The sequence below is a fragment of the Megascapheus bottae genome, chromosome 2, assembly GCF_031878675.1.
Source record: "Megascapheus bottae isolate mThoBot1 chromosome 2, mThoBot2.hap1, whole genome shotgun sequence".
Lineage (NCBI taxonomy): Eukaryota > Metazoa > Chordata > Mammalia > Rodentia > Geomyidae > Megascapheus > Megascapheus bottae.
Window position 1 is genome coordinate 55,457,679 of NC_143510.1, and position 22,757 is coordinate 55,480,435.

General features: G+C 36.0%; 1 long non-coding RNA gene across 2 annotated transcripts in view; it reads left to right on the forward strand.

The window, feature by feature from the left end:
* The first annotated feature begins 60 nt into the window (after positions 1–60).
* LOC150067135 (uncharacterized) overlaps positions 61–22,757 on the forward strand; it is a 54,763-nt gene continuing 32,066 nt past the window's right edge. For both annotated transcript variants that reach the window (XR_016539453.1, XR_016539455.1), the window contains exon 1: positions 61–207. This is a non-coding gene — a long non-coding RNA (uncharacterized LOC150067135). The remainder of the gene's footprint in view (positions 208–22,757) is intronic.

A 22,757-nucleotide genomic window follows, 5' to 3' on the forward strand; every position in this document is an offset into this window, starting at 1 on the left:
TTACATACCCAGGAAAAGTTATGGTGAAAAACCTTCTTTTCTATGATACCCTGTAGGTTTATCTAGGGTAGGAGTCATGGCTCCATCCTCCTGTGATACTTCAGACCTCAGGACGCCTCAGGAAGCATCTGTTCCACTCCCCCATATGTACGCTGGGTTGTTGATGAGACGCCAAGCCAGTGATGCTTTCTCTTCACACAACAGAAGGTAAGCTATCCACACTCAGATGTTAAATAATGCCACACTAAACAATGTTATGCATGAGCGAGTGTTAAAAATAAATGCATATGCTACTTGAATTTTGTTTTAATAAGCTACACTGTGACAAAAAAAGTGGATAGCTACTGATCTCTTTTCAGTCTCTCTTAGGTGTACTAGCCAAAAAGTTGAAGCTTTGATGTTAAAACTTCAAGCTATAAACTTCTTTCTTCAGTATCAATTCACTCAGATTTGCCCTTTGAAAAACACTAGATTATTTATATTCATTGACATGAGTAAAAGGTGGAATGTCACCTCATATTTCTCTCTAGCTCTAAACGTCTATCTAACTTTTAAAATTAAGATTTTAATAGGTGAACTTCTATGTTATTCTGACAAGTTCACTCACAATGGCTCTGCAGAGGTCAAGCAATAATAAATGTAATATCTTGTGTGCTGTGATAGTAATTTTCTTAATTGGTGGAAGAAATTCCCATTCAAAGCTGTAGCCTGATAGTAAAATTAGCATCAATAATTGTCATAATAAAAGCTTAAGTATAAGGAAGTTAACCAAAGGAGGCATTTTAACCTTATAGGATGGTAAAAAAGAAGAAAATCCTTGTCAGATATCCTGGGTTTGAATTTCAGCTCCATTTCTTACCTGCTGGATAAGTTATGGTTCTCTCAGCTTCCATGTTTCCTATGTAAGAGCAATTAAATACCTTTCTTATTAGGCAGTTTGTGAATTAAATTACATATATACTCAAAGGAGTTAGCCTTTTATGTAGTATCCAATTAAATTTTATCTTCTGGTCTAGGTTATTCTGTAGAGGAGAGTTTGTATCCCATTAGCTCTCTCATTTCACTAAATCATGCTTGGCATAGTGGATCGTCCACTCATTTCTCTCTAGCTCTCATCTTGCAGATATGATATGTCCTAAAATCCTAACGGTTCCAAAGTCTTTTTTAATTCCTGGCAATCAAGATCAATTCCTATGTCAAAGAACATGAGCACAGAAAATATAGTAATAGATCTTGATAAGAAGGCTAGTGCTTGATTCTTTCATCAGGGACAGAAGTTAATTTCTGAAAACTTCTAGGTGCAATCTATTGAAATGCATAGCTCATCCCATTAATAAAGCCATGTGCCTGATAAAGAGGCTGTGCCTACCAGCAAGGAGCTGAAGTCTCTGCACTATTTTTTTTTTACTGGTATTGTAAAGGTGATGTGCAGAGTGGTTACAGTTACAAAAGTCAGGTAACGAGTACATTTCTTTTTGAAGTGTCACCCCTTCCCTTATTTTCTCCCAGATTTTCACTCCAACACCTCCCCACACACCACAAGTTCTGTAGTTCATTTTCAACACATTGTCTAGTGAGTGTCATGCATTTATCCATCCTTTGTCCCACAATTTCTGCACTCCCCATAACCCTTTCCTAAAGAGATAAACTTATTTACAAGGCAAAAAGGCAGAGAAAACACAAAAAGTGACAAAGGTGAACAAAAACAACAAAAAAAATCCTCACCCTTTTATTTCTCCTTGGAGTTTATTTCAATGAATATCACTTTGTTTTTGAACTCTGGGTGTGGGCCTTGTCCTTGAGCTCTTCAACTCAAGGATACTGCCCTACCCCTTGAACCACAACCTCATTTACAGTGTTCTAGTGGTTAATTGGAGGTAAGAGTCTCATGTTCTTTAGTGCCAGGGCTGGCTTTGAACCTGGATCCTCAAATCTCAGCTTCCTGAGTAGCTAGGCTTACAGGCGTGAGCCACCAGGCCCGGCTTCAATAAATACTCCTTTATATTAAATATTTGTGTTCCTCACTTAAAAATATCCTCCTTTGTTTTCACTGTGTGGATATCTAGAAAAATGTATCCTGCCCAGTGTATTTTTTGTCTTTTACCACTCAGTGTATTTATTGTAGGTGTATGGCACATGCTAGTTACAACAAAGGAGGGAAACTATGCAGCCTATGTTTCTTTGGGTCTGATTTACTTTGCTTAATCTAACTTTTCCAAGGATTTTTATTTTCTTACAAGTGGCACATTATCATTCTTTCTGATGGAAGTATAGAATTTTATTGTGTGTATATATACCATACCTCCTTGATCCATTTGTCCACTGAGTGGCATTTAAGTTGGTTCCATATCTTGGCAATGGTAAACAACACTGCAGTGAACATGGTTTTTCTGGTAGCTTTAATGTGGCTTTGTTTGTGGTCTATTGGATAAATTCCCAGGAGTGGAATTGTTGGGTCCCAGGAAGCTCTCTGTTTAGTCTTTTGAGGAATCCCCATATTGCTTTCAGAGTGGCTGAACAAGTTTACCCTCCCACCAACAGTGTAGTAGAATTCCCATTTGGGCTACATCCCCTCTGCATCTGCTATTGTTAATTTTCTTGATAATGGAAGTTCTAACTAGACTGAGGTGGAATCTCAGTGTTCAAATTTGTATTTCTTTTGTAACCTGAGATGCTGAACATTTGTTTGTCAATTTCTTTAAGTATTCAGTTCATTTTTTAATTGGATTGTTTCTTTGAGGGGGTTCTTTGGGATTTGGTTTTTGGGGTTTAATTTTTTGACCTCTGTGTATTTTAGATCTGAGGCCCTTATCTGATGCATAGCTGGTAAATATCTCCCATTCTATGGGCTCTTGTTAACTATGTCCTTTGTCAGATAGAAACTCTTATGTTTGTTGCAATTCCCATCTATGCAGCCTTTCTTTGATTTGTTGTATTTCTGGATCTTTATTTTGGAAAATTTGACTTGTGGAAAGGAGCCCTAGTGTATCTCCTCCTGTAGTATTTTCTGGGTATCTGATCTTACATTGGGGTCTTTGATCCATTTGGAATTGATTCTGGTACAGAGTGATATACAAGGCTCTAACTTCAGTTTTCAACATGTGTATTGCCAATTCTGCCAGGACCATTTGTTGAAGAGGTTGTCTTTCTTCCATCCTGTGTTTTTGGCTCCCTTATCAAATATTAGGTGGCTATAAGTCTGTGGGTTCATTTATGGGTCTTTTATCCTGTTCCATTGATCTGACTTTTCTTTCTATATTTAATTGAATGCAATGTGCTCCTTTTACTAAATGATAAAACTGCTATACATACATACACTTGTGGAAATAAAATGCTTTTTTCCCCCAAATATCTGCCTCAAGAATAGATCATGTTTTTAAACGAACAACAACAAAGACATCTCTATTTGACCTCATCACTGGAGCAGGGAAGCTTATAACCTACATTTAGTGAAGTATCATTTAAATAATAATGGTTATTTTTCTCTGAAGAAAAAGTTATTTTTTTATTGAGTCTTTGTTACTTAAGAAAAAGATATTTCCCATCCCCATTCTCTAATTTATAGGAGGATCCTCTTATAGAAGTAGACCACTTCAAAATTTGGAGAAGTTATTTTATTACACATTTTTAATAATTCTACATGTGATCTGAGGTTAAAGAACCATACACAGTTTCATAATTTTGCTGGTACTGACATTAGAATTATTATTTAAAAAACTGCTACAGTTGCCTTCTTTTCTTCTTTGTAGTAAGTTATACACAAAGATAGGAAAGAAAAAGATTTTTCTCCTGCAACTTCTTTGTACAATTCTAAAATGTTGATTTTATGGTGTGTGTGTGTGTGTGTGTGTGTGTGTATGTGTGTGTGTGTGTGTGTGTGTGTGTGCGCATATGTGTGCTTGTTCAAGTCCCGAGACTTGAACTAGGCACTATTACTTGGCTTCTTTTGCTCAAGGTTAGCAATCTTCCACTGAAGACATAGCTCCACTTCCAGTTTTTGGGGGTGGTTAATTGAATATAGTCTCACAGACTTTCCTGTTCAGAGTGGCTTTGAACTGCAATCATCTCAGCCTCCTGAGAAGCTAGGATTACAGGCATAAGTCTCCAGTGGCTGACCTCAATGAATGTTTTATAAATTTTCTATATTTTTTCATTTAAAATTAACAAGAGAAGTGAGATACCTACATGTATAAATAACTGTTTCTAAATACTATATCTAACCATCTGTTCACACCTAGAAATTGGAAGTAGAATCACAAATAGAAGTTAGGGATAGCAGAGGCCAGCGAGAGGGAATAGAGTAGAGACTCAGTGCTTAGTTACAGTTAGCCAGAAAAAAAGCACTTCTGGTGTGTGTTGCACAATAATGCAATACAGTACATCAAGAAAAAGAGGTTTTGGCATTTGTCATCATACAGAAATAATAAATGTTAAGGAGATAGACCTCTCTTTCTCTCTATTTCTCTTTGTCTCAAATGTTGAAAAATACATGGTACTCAATACGTTACATTTTTATAATTTTAGGAGTCAGTTATAAATGAAGTTACAGGCCAGAAGCATGGCCTAGTGCTAGAGTGCTTGCCTAGCATGCACAAAGCTCTGGATTTGATACCTAGGTAACACATACACAGAAAAAAAAGCTGGAAGTGGTGCTGTGGCTCCAGTGTTAGAGCACTAGCATTGAGAAAACCCAAAAATAGTGTGCCCAGGTGCCAAATTCAAGCCCCATGGCATATTTAACAATGGCTCTCTAGAACAAGAATCAAATTGTTATAATCATCATAACAACTCTAGTACTACTTTTATACTAATACCAAGGGGAAAAAACAGCTAATATAAGTCATGCACTATGCATTATTTTTGCTGAACGAAAAAGAAGAAAACTGATTACTTTGTCTACTTTATTTATCAGTTACTGTGTAACTACTCACAGGGGAACTTCTTCTCCAGCCCTCATTAATGATGAAATGTAGCTGCACTTATTAGACCTATGGTCCACCCAAAAATGCCTGGGAGAGTGCCAGCCAGGAGTCAGGCAGTATGTTGACATACAGTCATGATTGTATGTGGAATCATTTGAGAGTTTCCTTTTACACAGAAATCCACTTGACATGTCCTGTGACATTTCTTCAGCTGGTGACCCTAAATATTGGGCTACTATGCCTTTGTGGAATCTGCCATTGTAATTTGTAGGGCAGAATTTTATCTCTTACCTCTTTTTTTATGTCATCTACATTGGAAGACGTTTGCAGTATTTATGAGTATCTCTTTAGTATGACACTTTGCTACTGTATGTCCATTTTCTCCCTACACATACAACCCATTCAGTCTAACTTGATTTCTGCACTTCATTTTTTTCATATATTTTTATTGTAATTAATAGAAGGGTTATACGATATTTGCCAGATAGATGGTGCATTAATTCCCATACATTGTTACCCTTTCACATATCTTGGTCCCCATTTCCCTCCCCCCACCTCCACCCCTCATCTTGTTTCCCCCCCTTCCCTATCCAATTTCAAATAACCAAATACAAATATATCCGATATATCAGGTAACAAAGTGAGATACTGTAACAATATGAGATAACCAAGGGACAGCAAAAGAGATGAGAGATAACATAGTACCTTAACAACAACAATCATTCATTATATGGCTTATGTTTCTATATCCTAGAGATCCTTTCATTCAGCGTCATACTACATAGCCTTATGTATCAAGGTTTTGCTCTATTGCAGATCTCTGCTAGGAGAGCCCAAGGTTTCTACTGATTATGACAAATGAGGGAAACCATTGATCCTAAGTTCCTTTGAGTCTGGCTTACTTCACTTAATATGATGTTTTCTAAGTCTTTCCATTTCCTAACAAATGGGGCAATGTCATTCTTTCTGATAGCACCATAGAATTCCATTGTGTACAAATACCACATCTTGTTGATCCACCCATCAACTGAAGGACATCTGGGTTGGTTCCATATCTTTGCTATGGTAAATAGTGCTGCAATGAACATTGTTGTGCTGGTGGATTTAGTATGTCCTTGTTTCTGGATGATTGGGTAAATGCCAAGTAGTGGAATTGCTGGGTCATAGGGGAACTCTATGTTTAGTCTTTTGAGGAACTGCCATACTGCTTTCCATAATGGTTGAACGAGTTTGCACTCCCACCAACAGTGTAGTCGTGATCCCTCCTGGCCCCTCCAGCATCTGCTGTTAATAGTTTTCTTGATCCTGGCCATTCTAACTGGAGTGAGGTGAGTTGTTTTGATTTGCACTTCTTTTATGACCAGAGATGTTGAGCATTTCTTCATGTGTCTATAAGCCATTTTTGTTTCTTCTTCAGAGAAGACTCTCTTTAAGTTTTGTCCCATCTTTTAATGGGATGGTTGTTACTTTGGAGATTAGTTTTGGAGTGATTCAATTTTTTGAGCTGTTGATATATTTTAGATATGAGGCCTTTGTCTGTTGTATGGTTGGTGAAGATCTCCCACTCTGTAGGCTTCCTAATTAGTTTCCTAGCTATGTCCTTTGCCATACAAAAGCTCTGCAGTTTAATGCAATCCCACTTATCCAGCTTTTCTCTGATTTGTTGTGTTTCTTGGTCCTTATTAAGAAAGTTTCGACCTGTGCCAAGGAGGTCTAGTGTATCTCCTATTCCTTCTTGTAAGGTTTTCAGAGTGTCGGCTTTTACCTCCAGGTCTTTGATCCATTTGGAGTTAATCCTGGTGCAGGGTGACAAAGAAGGATCCAACTTTAGTTTTCTGCATATTCTTAACCAGTTCTGCCAGCACCACTTGTTGAAGAGGCTATCTTTCTTCCAGTCTATTTTTTTGGCTCCCTTGTCAAAGATTAGGTGGCCATAGGTCTGTGGTTTAATATCTGGGTCTTCAGTTCTATTCCATTGTTCTTCAGGCCTGTTCTTGTTCCAGTACCAAGCTGTTTTGATAATTATAGTTCTGTAATAGAGTCTAAGGTTTGGTATTGAAATTCCTCCTATGCTGTTCTTTCTGCTAAGAAGTGTTTTTGCTAAATGGGGTCTGCACTTCATTTTGTACCATTCCTCACCAAGAAATCCTCAACTGGATCACAAGAGGTGATGCAAATATGTCTCATTTAAAAGGATTGGAACACTGGTAATATCTAATGAGAATTCTAACCAGAATTGTTGAAGTTTGGCTTGTGATTAACAATGTATACAGTTTATTATTTATTTTCTCTCTGATATTCTAGAAATGTTGACTCATTTCTTAACTTTCAATTTTAAATTTTCCTTGTCTTCACTTTAAAAAAAATCCATATTAAGAAATTGTGAAGCAAGTTTTTGGCAATGTATGCACTATTTATTTTTATCTTACTTGAGTTCTCACATGAGAAGTTGAACATTTCAATATTTTATATTTAATTTTTAACTTGTCAACAATAATGTTCTTTTCTTCCCACTTTGGCTAAAGAACAGAAAATTGATATTCGTCCAACTTAAATTGATTCTTTCAGGCTATTTTCTCCCAAGAATCCTTAGTCAAGAATTGCAGCTTTGTTCTTTATCCTAACTCACTTCAACATCCTTTCAATCTGGGAAAAAATCCTCCAGCATATTCTAGTGAATTGCCTTCTATAACAAATCTCTCTACTGACTCGGTGTATTTTCTGCATAAGCATTTTCCATGAAGCTCTAGATTTTTATATTAAAGATCTTAATCTGGTTTTTCTGGTTCATTGTCTTACTGACTAGCTCTATTTATGCAAGAAACTGCTTTTTACTTTCCCTTTTGCTTAACTCTGAGCTTTCTCGTTTTCTTCCTTTTATAGAAACTGAATTTTCTGACTTGATTTCTTAAACAAGCCACCATACAAAGGCCAGCAGTGAGATCCTAAAATCCTGAAAACAAACACAGAACTATCATTGAATGTGTCTCTTTTTCTCTGATTCATAGATACAATAGAGATACAATAGCTTAGAGGTAAGATACAAAAATATTTTATTTTCTCTGTGGAATAAACACATTTGCTAGGAGCTTGAGACACAAGTGTTTTTGCTATTCAAATTGTAGATAGCCAGAGTTTCTCCATTGTACAATTAAAAAACATTTTAATATAAAAATATTAAGGGCTTAGAAGAGATGATAAATGAACCATCTTTAGACTTGCTTTAGGCCAGTGATGGTCACTAAAATCATAAATCCTGATGCCTGGCATTGCCAGGCCATTTTGCTTAAGTTTTGATGTAGAGATACCATTGTGAGAATTAAAGTACAGTCTGTTTTCAGTGACTGGTGATTACTCTGCTCTGCTGTTGAGGACTTCCAATTATTGTGTCAGCTAGCAGTCACACTCCAATTCACTGGGCCTTGCTTAAGGCCTGTCTGGTTCCTCAACAAGCCACTAAACAGTCCCTAACATAGCTTTAGATCACCATTGTTCCCAAATAGATTTAAACCAAACAGTAGAACCAGTGTCAATTGTCAAGGGAAGTGTCTGTCACTCTCTGGATTAAAAAAAGAAAAACTATAGAATATATCCTGATGGGTAATAGAAATATAACATAAAAGAAGCTAGAATTATTCTGGGAAAAGAAGTATTACATTTTCAAAGTTATTTATGCTTTTCCTTCTGTTTGATTTTCCCCGGGGTGATCAATACGTTGGAATGCCTAGCAGAATGTCTCTCGTGTAAACTTTACTTATCTAGTATTTCTCTAATAGCCTTTGTCTCTCTGCTTCATATGTTTTTCTCTCATGTTTTTATGGATTTACATTTCTTCCTCCCTCCTGACATTTTGCTAATATTTTCTGTCTTTCTTTTTGTATTCTTTTCAAACTTATTTCATAGTAGAAAATATCTAAGGCAGAGATAACCTCACCTCTCTTCCAGTTAGAGTAGAACAACAAATTGTGCTAATTTCAACTTTAAGAAAAAGTAATAATAGTTCCATCCAAACATGATTACAATTTCATTTTGTCTTAATTCATTTATTTAAGCCTCATATTATTTTTTAGTAGTTGCTATTACCCCAATGGCACACAAGGAAAGGGAGACGAGGAGAGATTAAGTCCAGGCCCACCTAGTTGGACAGTGGCAGAGGTTGGATTTAACATCAGAGTTCTTGCTCACTACCACACCAACCTAATGATTGATGGTATCTGTCTCACAGATATCAATCAATAAATATTTATTTTGCTCCTGCATTCTCTTCTTACTGATAATGCCTTCATCCAGTACAGAGATTCTTGAAAAGACACTAAAAATAGAACTACAACTATAATCCAACTATAATCCAACAATACCACTCTTGGGCATTTACCCCAGTGAGGAATGGTCAAGATACAGTTAGGATCCACATTCATTGCAGCACTGTTCATGATAACCTAGTTATGGAAATAGCCCATCTTGCCCTAAAATGGATAAATGGATTAAGCAAATGCTTATATATATACTATATAATATACACATATTTATAAAACATTTTCTGATATATTATGCATACATTCATCAGAAAGAAAAATATTGTGTCAATTGTCATTTACAGAGAAATATATGGATCTGTTAAAAATTGTATTGGATAAAGTATAACTCAGGCTCAGAGAGACGAACAGTGAATGTTTTCTCTCATATATAGAAGTTATATATAAAATATAATCATATATGAAAACATAGAAGTTCATATGCACATAACCCAATGTACAAGTCTCATCTAGTATATGTAAGACTAGATTTCAATACTGGAATTCCTTTGACCAGCTAAGTTACAGTGTAACAAATTAAATAACAGGTAAAGGAATCATGATCTATCTGAAAAAGTGAGGCTTAAGCGAAAGCTTCAAAGGAGGAATGATGGGTGAATAGTCCTATTATTCAACATACATATTTGAAAATGGTTAGGTGACTTGAGGGGATGTGGTAAGGTTGGGAAAGATAGAGAATAATAATGGAAGAGGTGACACTAATTAATATACATTGTACATGTAAACTCAAAGCAAAATTGAAAGCCCTTTGTACAGCTACATCAAGATAATAAAAAAATAAGAAAATGGAATTTGCTAGTGGTAGAGTGCTTGCCTAGCATACACAAAAGGCCCAGGTTCCATTCCTTTGTACAATGAACATAGAAAAGCCAGAAGTGCAGTTCCTCAGAAGACTAAACATAGAGCTCCCCTGTGATCCAGAAATTCTACTACTAGGCATTTACCCAATCCTCCAGAAACAAGGACATACTAAATCCACTAGCACAATGATTTCACTGCAGCATTATTTACCATAGCAAAGATATGGAACCAACCCAGATGTCCCTCAGTTGATGAGTGGATCAACAAGATGTGGTATTATACATAATGGAATTCTATGCTGCTTTCAGCAAGAATGACATTGGCCCATTTGTAAGGAAATGGAAAGATCATATTAAGTGAAGTAAGCCAGACTCAAAGGAACATAGGCTGAATGGTTTTCCTCATTTGTCATAATCAGTAGAAACCTTGGGCACTCCTAAGAGAGATTTACAATAGAATAAAACCTAGATACAGAAGGCCATAATGATGCTAAATGAAGGGACCTCCAGGATATAGAAACAAAAACCATATATTGAGTGATTGTTGTCCTTAATGTACTATGTTATCTCTCATCTTGTTAGCTGTCCCTTGGTTATCTCATATTGTTACAGTATTTTACCTTGTTATCTGATATATTGTATATATGCTTATTTGGTTATTTGAAATTGAATAGGGAAGGGGGGAAACCAAGATGAGGTGCAGTGGTGAGGGGAGGGAAATGGGGACCAAGACATGAGAAAAGGTATCAATGTGTGTGAAGTAATGCACCTCTGTCTGGTGAATATAATGTAACCCTTCTATTAATTACACTAAAAATATATGAAAAAACAGAAATATAAACACAATTACATAGACATGAAAATTTATGACTTTATAGATATAATATTTTATTACATAGATTAATATGTATCTATGATATACAAACCCTCAGCCTAATTTTAATTGTGATCTAAAACTTAAGTGCTAGTGATTGTATATAGAGATTCCCTTCTTGAATACTTGTTTGTTAAACACGACATTTGTAATATGATGTAAAAATCAATGTTAATATATTCTTTTTTTAAAATTTTTTTATTGTAATTAGTAAAAGGGTTACATGATATTTGCCAGATAGAAGGTGCATTAATTCACATACATTGATACCCTTTCACATGTCTTGGTACCCATTTCCCTCCCCCCCCCACACTCCCCACCCTAATATATTCTTTAATAAAAATAAATTTCAAAAAGCAACTTAAAAAAAAAGAAAAGGAAAAACCAGAAGTGGTGCTGTGGCTTAAGTGGTACAGCATTAGTTTGGAGAAAACCCAACAACAGTGCCCAGACCCTGAGTTCAAGGCCCAGGACTGACAAAAATAAAAATAAAAAAGAAGTAAAAACTAAATAAAATGATGCCTTCATTATATTTAAGTAACTTGAAAAGTACTGCAATTCAACTGAGTACAAAGAACTCATTCTAGGGACACTGTGTAGACTCAGGCAAATGGGAACAGGAGTTATATCGTACTCTATGATCTCATGAAGAACATTCACAAAGTAATATTTTCTCTCCTGTCTTCCTCTCCTAGCAGTTTAGCTATACATGCTAGATACTCCAGCTAGAATACAAGCTGTATGAAACCAGGCCAGTGACTTTTCAAAATGCGATGGGTATAATGATAATCTTTGCCTCTGAGAGCTATGGAATCACAAATGAGTTTATTGATGTAAAGCAATTAGAACTATGCTTAGCATCTATTTAATTCGCCATCACTCTGTTATTGTTCATCCTCCCTGGCCACCCTGCTCCAGCCTCTGAACTGTTCTTATATGATTCCCTCAGTAATTATCTTTGAATTCATGGCCACAGAAAAGAGGTGTTAGTTCCAAGACTGGTAGAGACAATGTTATTTTTGAAAGATTCTTCTGCTTCACTAATTTGCTTTGATTTTTATTTCCTTTAGTTCCTAATACTGAATAGAGTCCTTACATTTACCAAGGTCTGCCTTTGGCCCTTGAAAAGTGAGCTTTCATCATTAGTCAACTAATGAATAAGAATTCAGTTATTGCCACAAAGATTTGAACTCAAAAAGGAAAAAGGTTATTCTTTTCTTTGTAACGAATCTATTTATATGAGAATAGACTGTTATGTCTATGAAGTCTGATTTTTTTGACTAGATTCTTGAATTTTAATCTTTTTATTTCCTTTACACAAACCATAATTTTTCTTTTTCTTAATATTCTGTTTGAAGAAGGATCCTTTTTTCCCCCATTATGATGCAAGACAACATGGCTTCAGATTTGTCTTTGCTGTAAGCAAGATCACATTGTCTTGTCAGAGTATTAAAGAGTGCAAGGGGACATTTGAAATAGATGTAAACTGGAAACTTTTATAAGCTCTGCAAGGATGAAGGGATTCACGATAACATTTCCCTCTAAATCCTATGTAGAGATATCCGTGGCATGGCAGACACTCTAGATTCCATCTGCATTTATGTACAGCACCAATTAGAACTGTTGGTCTGTGATTATGGTTCAAACTGGACTTCATCACAATAATAACCAGATTCTTAATGAGATAAAGTTCAGTAAAATATGTATAATTGAGTAGAAATCAAATGTTCTTTTGAATTGGGCTATGAAAATATGCAATCAAACACATATTATATATGTAGAAAGTTTCATAGATACTGGACTAGATATTGAGCTCAAAGATGATACGTATGTATCTTCTACTCTAAAAAGAGTTCTTTGAATAGTTAGGAGAATTTAGATTTCCTAAATTCTCATTAAGGAAATGCTCAGAATAGAAATATGCATGAAACGTCTATTCACTCTGGTGGGAGACATAGATGCAGACTACTTCTTGGAACAGGTAATGTTGCAGTCCAGTCTTATAGGACGTGTTTACTAGAGCACAGATAAAACAAAAGTATTCCAGGAATAGAATAGCAGAAGCAAAGACATAAAAAGAGAAGAGAGAACTAACTGTAGTATGTCTATGGATTTGCAAGTGATTCTGTGTTCTGAAATATAAAATATATGATAAAGTGTCATATAGTAAGCTTGAATAGGTAATGCATGAGTGAAAATACAGGGTGTTTGTGTGTATGTGTGTGCATTTGTTCGTGCAACAGGAAAGTTAGGTGCATAACAGAAAGATACTGAAATCAGGTTGGATAATTAAACTTTAGGGGGACAACTTTGAAAGCATTTAGGAGTTGAAATCAGGAGGATTCTGTTCATTTAGATGTGGGGTAAGATAAATTGAAATGAGTCTAAGATTTGTCATCTAAGATTTGTCATTGATAATAAAAAGATCAAAAATTTTAAAATTGCTTTTAATTTGTCTATACACAGCATATTTCTGAACTAGATTTGCTGAAACAAAACAACACAATGCATCTGTCTTAATAAACAAAACATTCCTCCAAAGGAGTCTTTATTTTTGACTCTAAAGAAAGAAAAAAAATAAGACAGTAGAACTAAAGATTCACTTTGTGAACAAACTGAAATGGCACAGGTATTTTGTACAAATACCTGTGAATATTTGGTATGTAATTTAAATTAAAACATGAATTAAAAAAATTTAAACCAAGCATAAATTAAGTGGTATTTCATACTTTTTTTATTCTCTGATGATAATGAAACCAGAATGTCTCCTCTTGGTTCTATCTTTCTACTTCATTAAAAACATTGAAAACTAAGCAACACATGGAATCCTGATCCAGCTTCCTGATGGATACAGAGAACTAGCCTGAGAGTTTATTTACTCTTGTTGGTACTCAGTTTCTGTTAATGTTCCAAATCTGGCTGAATTAGATGCTATTTTAATTGATCTAAAGATTACAATTCTCTGTGTTTTTTTTTCTAGTGAAGGGAAAATTAGTACCTTATATTTTAAATCTAGGTTTACTCTCCAGTAGATTCATTTGTATTTATCTCTTATAAACTCCAACTGAACCTCAACTATACTATAAAGTAAATGGAAGTCAGAGGCATTAGAGATGAAGAGCTGATAGAGACTATAAGCAAGCTCTTACCCATGGGAAATGAGTACAAAGGTCTCCTGTACATGGCCTTGGAAAATCTGGAATCTTTTCATCCTTGGACACAGAGTAGGAACAGCAACAACACTCACATGACTAAATCTCCAGTAGCATTTTATTTGTTATAACCTATTGGTCTGTTTTATTTTATCACCTTCAAATTAAAACAAAAAGCACATATACTGGGCACTAGTGCCTCACGCCTGTAATTCTAGCTACTCAGGAGGCTGAGATCTGAGGATCACCATTCAAAGCTAGCCTAGGTTAGTCTGTGAGACTCTTATCTTCAATTAACCACCAGAAAAACAGAAATGGCCCTGTGGCTTAAAGAAGTAAAATGCTAGCCTTGAGCTCAAGAGCTCAAGGACAGTGCTCAGGCCCAGAGTTCAAGCCCCACAACTGAAAAAACAAACAAACAAACATTTAAACATTAATCTTTAAATGTTTAAAGATGAAAACATTTAGTCTTAGAAACCAAGTCTATTTGGTGCTGAACATGTGCCTGATAGATGAGTTAGTAAGGAAGAAACTGGCCTGGGTGCTGGGTGCTGTGTGAAGTTGAGTTGGACTACAAGTTCTCCTCAAGAATTAATGAGAAGAGCCTTCCCTCTCAATCAGTTTTATAACAACGTAAAAATGGAGTTTCAAAAACATAGCCTAAAGTAGGTAATATTTAATATTATTCCTTCACATTATGTTTTCTAGGTCATCTTTCATGTGAGTCTTTGAGACCATCCAATGAAATCTTAGGAGTTTGTTTGTTGTATTTTTTTTTTTGCATTTTGTTTTTGCATTTGCTTTCTTTCTTTTCGGTGACCTAAAAACTTCATTTTATTTCTTTTCTCTCTCTCTCTTTATTGTAAAGGTGATTTACACAGGAATTACAGTTACATTTCTTTTTGAACAGTAACACCCTCCTTCATTTCCTCTCAGTTTTTCCTCCTGACTCTCACCCCAAGTTTACTTTTTAAAATGATTTAAGTTCAATGAGAGAGAAGACTAGAGAACTGAATAAATATAACTATATATACATATATAAGCAAATACAACTGAACCATTATAACTAAAATAAAGTATAAGCAAATTTTCAGCTTAAATTAATCAGCATCTTCTTCCTATTCCAACAAGCAATAGAACAGATATTAGTAGTGATGTCTTATTTATGAAGTATTTATGCTAAGCCTTTTGCTGAATATTTTGTGTGGATATTTATAATTTGAGTCTCAAAACAACCTTTAAATGTAAGTAGGATTTCTTTTTTTGATGTTTTAAAAAGTATATTTATTGGACTATCTATGAATTTACATTGAATAAAATTGGTTCTATCCCCACCAGTCATGCTGCAGATCATAGCCTAGTGGTAGAGTGCTCACCTGGCCCTAGGTTCGATTCCCTGGTCCCACATACTCTGTAAAAGCCAGAAGTGGTGCTGTATCTCAAGTGACAGAGCACTAACTTTGAACTAAATTGTTAAAGGACAGTGCCCAGGCCAAGTTCAAGTCCCAAGACTGGCCAAAAAAAATAAAAAAGACAAAAAAAAGAAAAACCCTTATAATCAACTTCTTGATCTCGTGGAATCAGGACATGCTTCATTGAAGCAAATCTTTATCACTAAAATGATCTACTATAAAGAAATGTGAAAGCAATATAAAACCCAGCTGTAGGCAACTACAGGGAAGAGGCAGAAAATATTCAAAGATGTTTCTAGATGTTAGGTCAGCCTGGCTTCCACCAATTAAAGGGATGAAGCCAAATCGGTTTTCAGTATCTTGTCTTGAGGATCTTACATTCTTTTCAGCACCAGACCTCATGATCATCAGCACTCAATTCCACTGCGCCAAAGAGGGCAGCGCGGTTGAAAGGGAGTAGGATTTCTTTTACTTCTGATTATTTTTATTTTTATTGTTGGTGCCCACCCGGGGGCTTGAACTCAGGCCCTAGCACTGTTTCAGATCTTTTGTGCTCAAAGCTAGCACTCTACCACTTGAGCCATAGCTCTACTTTTGGCATTTTTGGTGGTTAATAGAAAGTAAGAATCTCATAGATTTTCTTGCCTAGGCTGGCTTTGAACTGCCGTCCTCCGATCTCAGTCTTCTGAGTAGCTAGGATTACAGGCATGACCCATGAGTACCTGGCTTTTATTTTTCCTCTTCATTTTCTTTTCTTTTTTAAATAACTGAGAGAAAAGATACTTGGAGAATTTAGCCTATGTGCTCAAGGTCACACATTAAAGAGTTGAGCCATGTACCACACCTGTACTCCCACTTACACAGAAGCTTGAGATCTTAGGATCAAGGTTTAAAGCCAGCCCCAGCAGAGGAGTCCATGAAACTCTTATCTCCAATTAATCACCAGAAAACTGAAGTGGCACAGTGGCTCAAAGCAGTAAAATGCTATCCTTGAACACAAAAGCTTAGGGACAAATCTCAGGCCCGTAGTTCAAGCCCTAGACTGACAAAATGAAAAGGGAGGAATGGATACATAGGACTCTAAACATATGATTCATTAGAGTTATTTTATCCATTTTTGCCAGTCCTGGGGCTTGAACTCAGGGCCTGAATGCTGTCCTTGGCCTTTCTTCAAGGTTGGTGCTCTACCATTTGAGTCTCTGCACCACTTCCATCTTTTTTGTTCTATATATGAGGTACCGAGAAATAGAACCCAAGGCTTTGTTGCATGCTAGGAAAGCACTTTACTACTAGACCAAACTCCAGGCCCAGCTGATATATTTTAAAGCAGATCTCTTTCTCATCAGTCTACTTCTGGTAACTTTGCAAAAGTAATGATGAAATTGATGGAATTTTTTGTCATAAATATTTGATCCCCATCAACAGTCTTAACTTCAGGCAATATAAAGTAGCTCTATCCCCATTTAAGTAGCAAAAGAAAATTATGCAAACAAATATTGGGTCACTTGCAGTCAATGTTAGGACAGCAAGAGTCCAGAGCCACGAAACCAGCTAAGCAAGGATGGGGCTATCCTATGTGTAAGCCTGGGATTCCCAGCTGGGCACCTGAATCCGCTGTCCTAAGCAGCACCCTTCTCTGAACCCTGGAGAAGGTGAGCACTGACTCTGAGGCTGATACTATTTGTTCCCACTCTGCTCTCCAAGCACACCTCTCTTTCCCACTGGTATCTGTGAGTTTGTAGGCAGCTTTCAAGGAGACTGGAAATGCCAGCACTTTATCAAGTAGTTCCTGATTCTATTGTCTATGATAGAGTCTGGTCTGATCTATTCTCAAGCAGAGGAGAGAATTGCGGATCCTAAGAAGCAATTATCTCCCACAGAAAGGACAAATATTAACTCCATAAGCAACAATGATCACAGTACCCAAGCCTTTTATTTTAAATTGTGCTTATCAGCTCTTTTCATAAGCAACTTGGCAGTGCCTCAAGTTTCAAAGAGGCAGAGTTAATAATAACTGTACAAAAATAAGTCTGAATAATGCATTTTCATGGAGTTCATGTACATTATGTTTTGTTAGGTTTTTTTTAATATAACCTAAGAATTTTGGAAAACTTTGTGACTCCATATCAGTGACTAATCCCAAACTGTGGATGAGTAATCTTCATAAGGCGATTATGTTATTTTACTAGTCATTCAAGTGACTCATGTGATTCCAAGAGTTTAAGTTTTAGTGACAAAGGAGTCAGTGAAAATAAAGAGAGAGCAATAGAGAAGATTATTCTAATTAAAATGTAATGAATGTGCATCTGAAATACCCAGCTGAAACCTTTTGGAAGACTTAATAAACAATTCTTTTTAGATGTTGGGAGATGGGGAGTGATGAATCATGACTAGGGAGAAGGAATACGATGAATGCAGCCAAAGTCATTTATTTGTATCTATAAAATCAGAACTGTTGAAAATGTTTTCTGATGATGATTAGGGGAGGGTGATGGAATATATTTGATCAGAATACATTGCATGCATATATTGAAATGCCACAATAAAACTACCACATACAGCTAATGTAGGCTAATAAAAAGTTGTAAAAAAAAATGGTTCTCCTATGCCAATGCCATGACTTTTCAAATGAGCTCCCTCCAAAAGATAAAAAATGCAATTTTAAAATCTCATTGCTATTTAAGTCATGAAAAGTTAAAATCATATTCTTTAACTGATGCTCTGTGAAGTGTCAGTATCATGGAGACAGGTTTACCTGAGGTGAGATTGTTGCTAATTGAAAATTATTCACTTTTTACCTGTTCTTTTTTGCTTATTAAAAAATACAAATTCAAAATTTGAAAAAGAATCTCATTGCTAGATAGTAACAACACAAATGCTCTCTTATCATGGCATGTAACCTACCATGTGTCAAAATAGATGCTTCTTGAATTAAGTTGACTTAAGCCTTTATGGCTTTCCAAGACCCCTCTTGTATTCTTTTAAATTTCTTCACTCAACTTTTTAAATTCAAATCATCTCAATATCATTGTGGTCAATGTTACTATAAAGTAGGCATAGGAGAAAAGAACGACAGCTCTTTCCCAATGTGGCAAGTCTGATTAGTTTAGTGGCTCACGTAGGAATGGACTAGGTAATATAGAAGTGAGTGAAATGCATTCCTCTGAGACAGAGAGTGAAATATGAAACACTGATTAACCTAGAGATACCCCAGTTTCCTTGGGCAGCCAGAGTTCTCGCAAGTGTGGCTGGGGGCAAGAAGTTGTGAGGGATTTGCCATAGCCTCTTGAAAGCCATCCCAAAGGCAAGGGGAAACAATGGATGCATTGAAGCAAAAGCATTCCTTATTGGAATGAGTTTTTTCACAGCTGTGTACAGGACAGTTTCAAAGCAGATTAAAAAAAGGACCAGAAACCTGTAGAAAAGTTTTGTACTGAGAACTAAACAGTGACATTTGTAGGTGCTATCTGCTGATACAACTATAGTGATAAGTGAAAAACACACCGAAGGCGAATTCCAAACATATATGTACCTTGGGGAATTTCTTCAGTGCCTGGGTTTCAGTCTTTTCTGCATTGGTCTGTAAGACATTGCGTTTCCATTGTGTCCTGCCACTGCTCCGAGCCTCACAGATTTCTAGCCTATGAGGGCCTTAACATTCATCATTCCCCTAGTACTTTATGGGGTTGTCTGATCTCAGAAGGCTAGTGGTGCATGCGATCTATTTGTCTTTTTGTTGACTTGTCTAATCATTTAACTTGCCCATAGGTCTATTTTTAGAAGTCAAAAAATCAGATTTCAGGCCTGGTGATAGTGGCTCATACCAGTAATCCTTGCTACTCAGATGAGATCTGATTCAGAATATTTGAGGTTCAAAGCTAGTCCAGACAGTGAAAGTCCATGAAACACTTATCTACAATTAACCACCAAAAGCTGGAAGTGCACCTGTGACTCAAATAGTACAAACTTGAGCAGAAAAGTAAAAGTACAGAGCCTGGAACCTCCCATCCCCCCATCAAATCTCTGATCTATTGTTTCAGCCCAGTTAATGCTGTGCATCTGAAATTTGTAGAAACTCATTCTGTCTTCCATAGAAGTATAGCTTATCTAACGACCAGTTTCCTTCTTCCTTTGAAAGAAACATTTCCACTTTAGAAAGCAATATGGCAGTTCTTCAAAAGACTAAACATAGAGCTCCCCTATGACCCAGCAATTCCACTACTAGGCATTTACGCAATCGTCCAGAAACAACGCAATCGTCCAGAAACAAGGACATACTAAATCCCCTAGCACAACAATGTTCATTGCAGCACTATTTACCATAGCAAAGATATGGAACCAACCCAGATGTCCCTCAGTTGATGAGTGGATCAACAAGATGAGGTATTTGTACACAATGGAATTCTATGCTGCTGTCAGAATGACATTGCCCCATTTGTTAGGAAAGGGAAAAACTTAAAAAAAATCATATTAAGTGAAGCAAGCCAGACTCAAAGGAACATAGGCTCAATGGCTTCCCTCATTTGTCATAATCAGTAGAAACCTTGGGCTCTCCTAGCAGAGATTTGCAGTAGAGCAAAACCTAGATACATAAGGCCATACAGTATGACGCTAAATGAAAGGACCTCTAGGATATAGAAATAAAAGCCATATAATGAATGATTGCTGTCCTTAATGTACTATGTTATCTCTTGTCGCGACTCCCTCAGCCGGCAAGGAAGGACACGACAAAGATAACTTCTTCTCGAGCAGCAGTTTATTCAGCAAGCTAGTACAGCCATGCTGGGTCGACCCCAACTTCCTCAAACATAGACCTTAAATAGGCTTATTAACCAATCACAGTTATTTCCTTAACACTAACATCCAATTAACTACAAGCATGTCTCCAGCACACTCCAGACACACAGCAATATGGCTACATGCATACTTCCGATCATGCATTAAGGGCATGAACAGTCAAATCTCTTCCTGGACACTTTTAGATAAACAACTCAGAAAAACAACCACGGAGGCGGATGTCAGCGCCATCTTGTAATGGCGATTGCAATGGCTCTCTACAATCTCTCATCTTTTTAGCTGTCCCTTGGTTATCTCATATTGTTACAGTATCTCACTTTGTTATCTGATATATTGGAAATATTTGTATTTGGTTATTTGAAATTGGATAGGGAAGGGGGGAAAACAAGATGAGAAGTGGGGGTGGGGGGAGGGAAATGGGTACCAAGACATGTGAAAGGGTATCAATGTATGTGAATTAATGCACCTTCTATCTGGCGAATATAATGTAACCCTTCTATTAATTACAATAAAAATATATGAAAAAAAACTTAATTAAAAATTGTCCCAACTGGTTTTTACAACAATTTTTTTTTCTTAAAGAATAAGAATGAGAACAGAGGCGAGTAACTGAGTATCTAGCACAATTTCAGAAACAGTATTTTAGTTGTACAAAAATCATAAAGCAGAATGGTAAAGCTATTATAGAGAAAAATGGGGCATCATTATCATGATCTCTAGCAACCAAATGCTGAGAAGAAGAAGAAGAAGAAAAAGAAGAAGAAGAAGAAGAAGAAGAAGAAGAAGAAGGAGGAGGAGGAGGAGGAGGAGGAGGAGGAGGAGGAGGAGGAGGAGGAGAGACGAGAAGGAGGAGGAGGAGGAGGAAGAGGAGGAGGACTTCCAGCATTCAAGACATAGCTCTATGCCTATTTTTGCTTGTTGTTCTGAAGTGGGAATCTCAAACTTTTGACCAAGACTAGCTTTGAGCCATAAACCTTTGTTCTTACTTAGCTGGATACATGCCAGCAACATATGGTTCTTTTGAGTCACAAATTGTCTTAATTTTTATCAAATTAAGTAATAGATACCTATGAATTGGGAAAGAAGCTGAATTCATTTTTCAAAGCCCATGATTCAAGTCACATAATTGAAACTGAATTTGTGTCTTAGTTGTCAATTTAGGATAATGCTGGTTGTATCATGTGTGATTTTTTTTTGCAAAAATAAAACATGTAGAACATGTTTTTACAAATATTTTTTACAAATAAATGACCTGTGGACATCAAGGAAATTGTGCTTTCATTTGTTATGGCATTGGTTTCAAGTTTCATTGAGTTTTATTGAGACACAATTCATATAACATATAAAGTAGTAATTTCAAGTGTATATTCAGTATTGATGTAATTGCAGTATATGTTTATAGAGTTGTAAAATGATGATAAAGATAATATTTAGACTGTTTTAACAGCACCACATAGGCATTGCCCATAGGCAATCATTTCTCAATTTTTACTCAATTTTTGTCAACTGATAGATATTTGAATTGTGTCTACATTTTAGCGACCACATATAGTACTTACATAAACATTTATATATGTTTTGGTGCACATATGTGTTTTTACTTCTCTTTGACACATATCTTGGCATTTGATGACTAACATGGTAACTCAATGTCTACCATTTTTGAGACACTGCCTAATTATTTGCCAAGCTATTTCCGTTCTTTTATAATCCTACAGAGAATACAATAAGAGTTCAGGGTCTATATTCTTACCAGCCTTTAGGAACATGTTTTCCTATTTTTACTTTGATTATACCTGTTCTTTAAAAAAAAAAGAAAAGCAGTCATAGCTATCGGTGCTTTTTATTTTAGCTATCACAGTGATTAGAAAATGGTATATTTTATGGAGTGTGCTTTTAAACCATTTGTACTTCTTTTTTATGCTCCTTTTAAAGTTTTATTATATTATCAGGGGGATGTATAGTGGGGTTACAGTTACATTCATGAGATAGTAAGTAAATTTCTTCTTGAACATTGTTATCCCTTTCCATATTTTTCTGCCACTCTCCCTCCCTCATCCCTTCCCAAGTTGTAAAGCTCATTTCCAACAGGTTGTCTTGTGAATATTGCTATTGTATTGGTTTACCATTATTCCTTTGTCTCAACATCTTGTTTAACCTTCCCTTACCTAGTTCAAATAAACAAACAAATAAATGTATGTACAATATACCAGCTACCAAAGTCAGATAGAGAGACAATGGGGGATAAACCATAAAGAGGGAAAAAGAATCAAGAAATAACATCACCTACTACATTAAAAACAACAACCATAAAGATAAACCTCTTGTTTCCATATCCTAGAGTTCATTTTGTTTAGCCTCATCCTACATGGCCATATTCACATAGCTTTTGAGGTATTGTGATCCTCATTTGTACTTCTTTTAGAAAAATGCATATTCAGATCATTCTGGCCATTTTTTTTTTGCTAGTCACGGGCTTGAGCT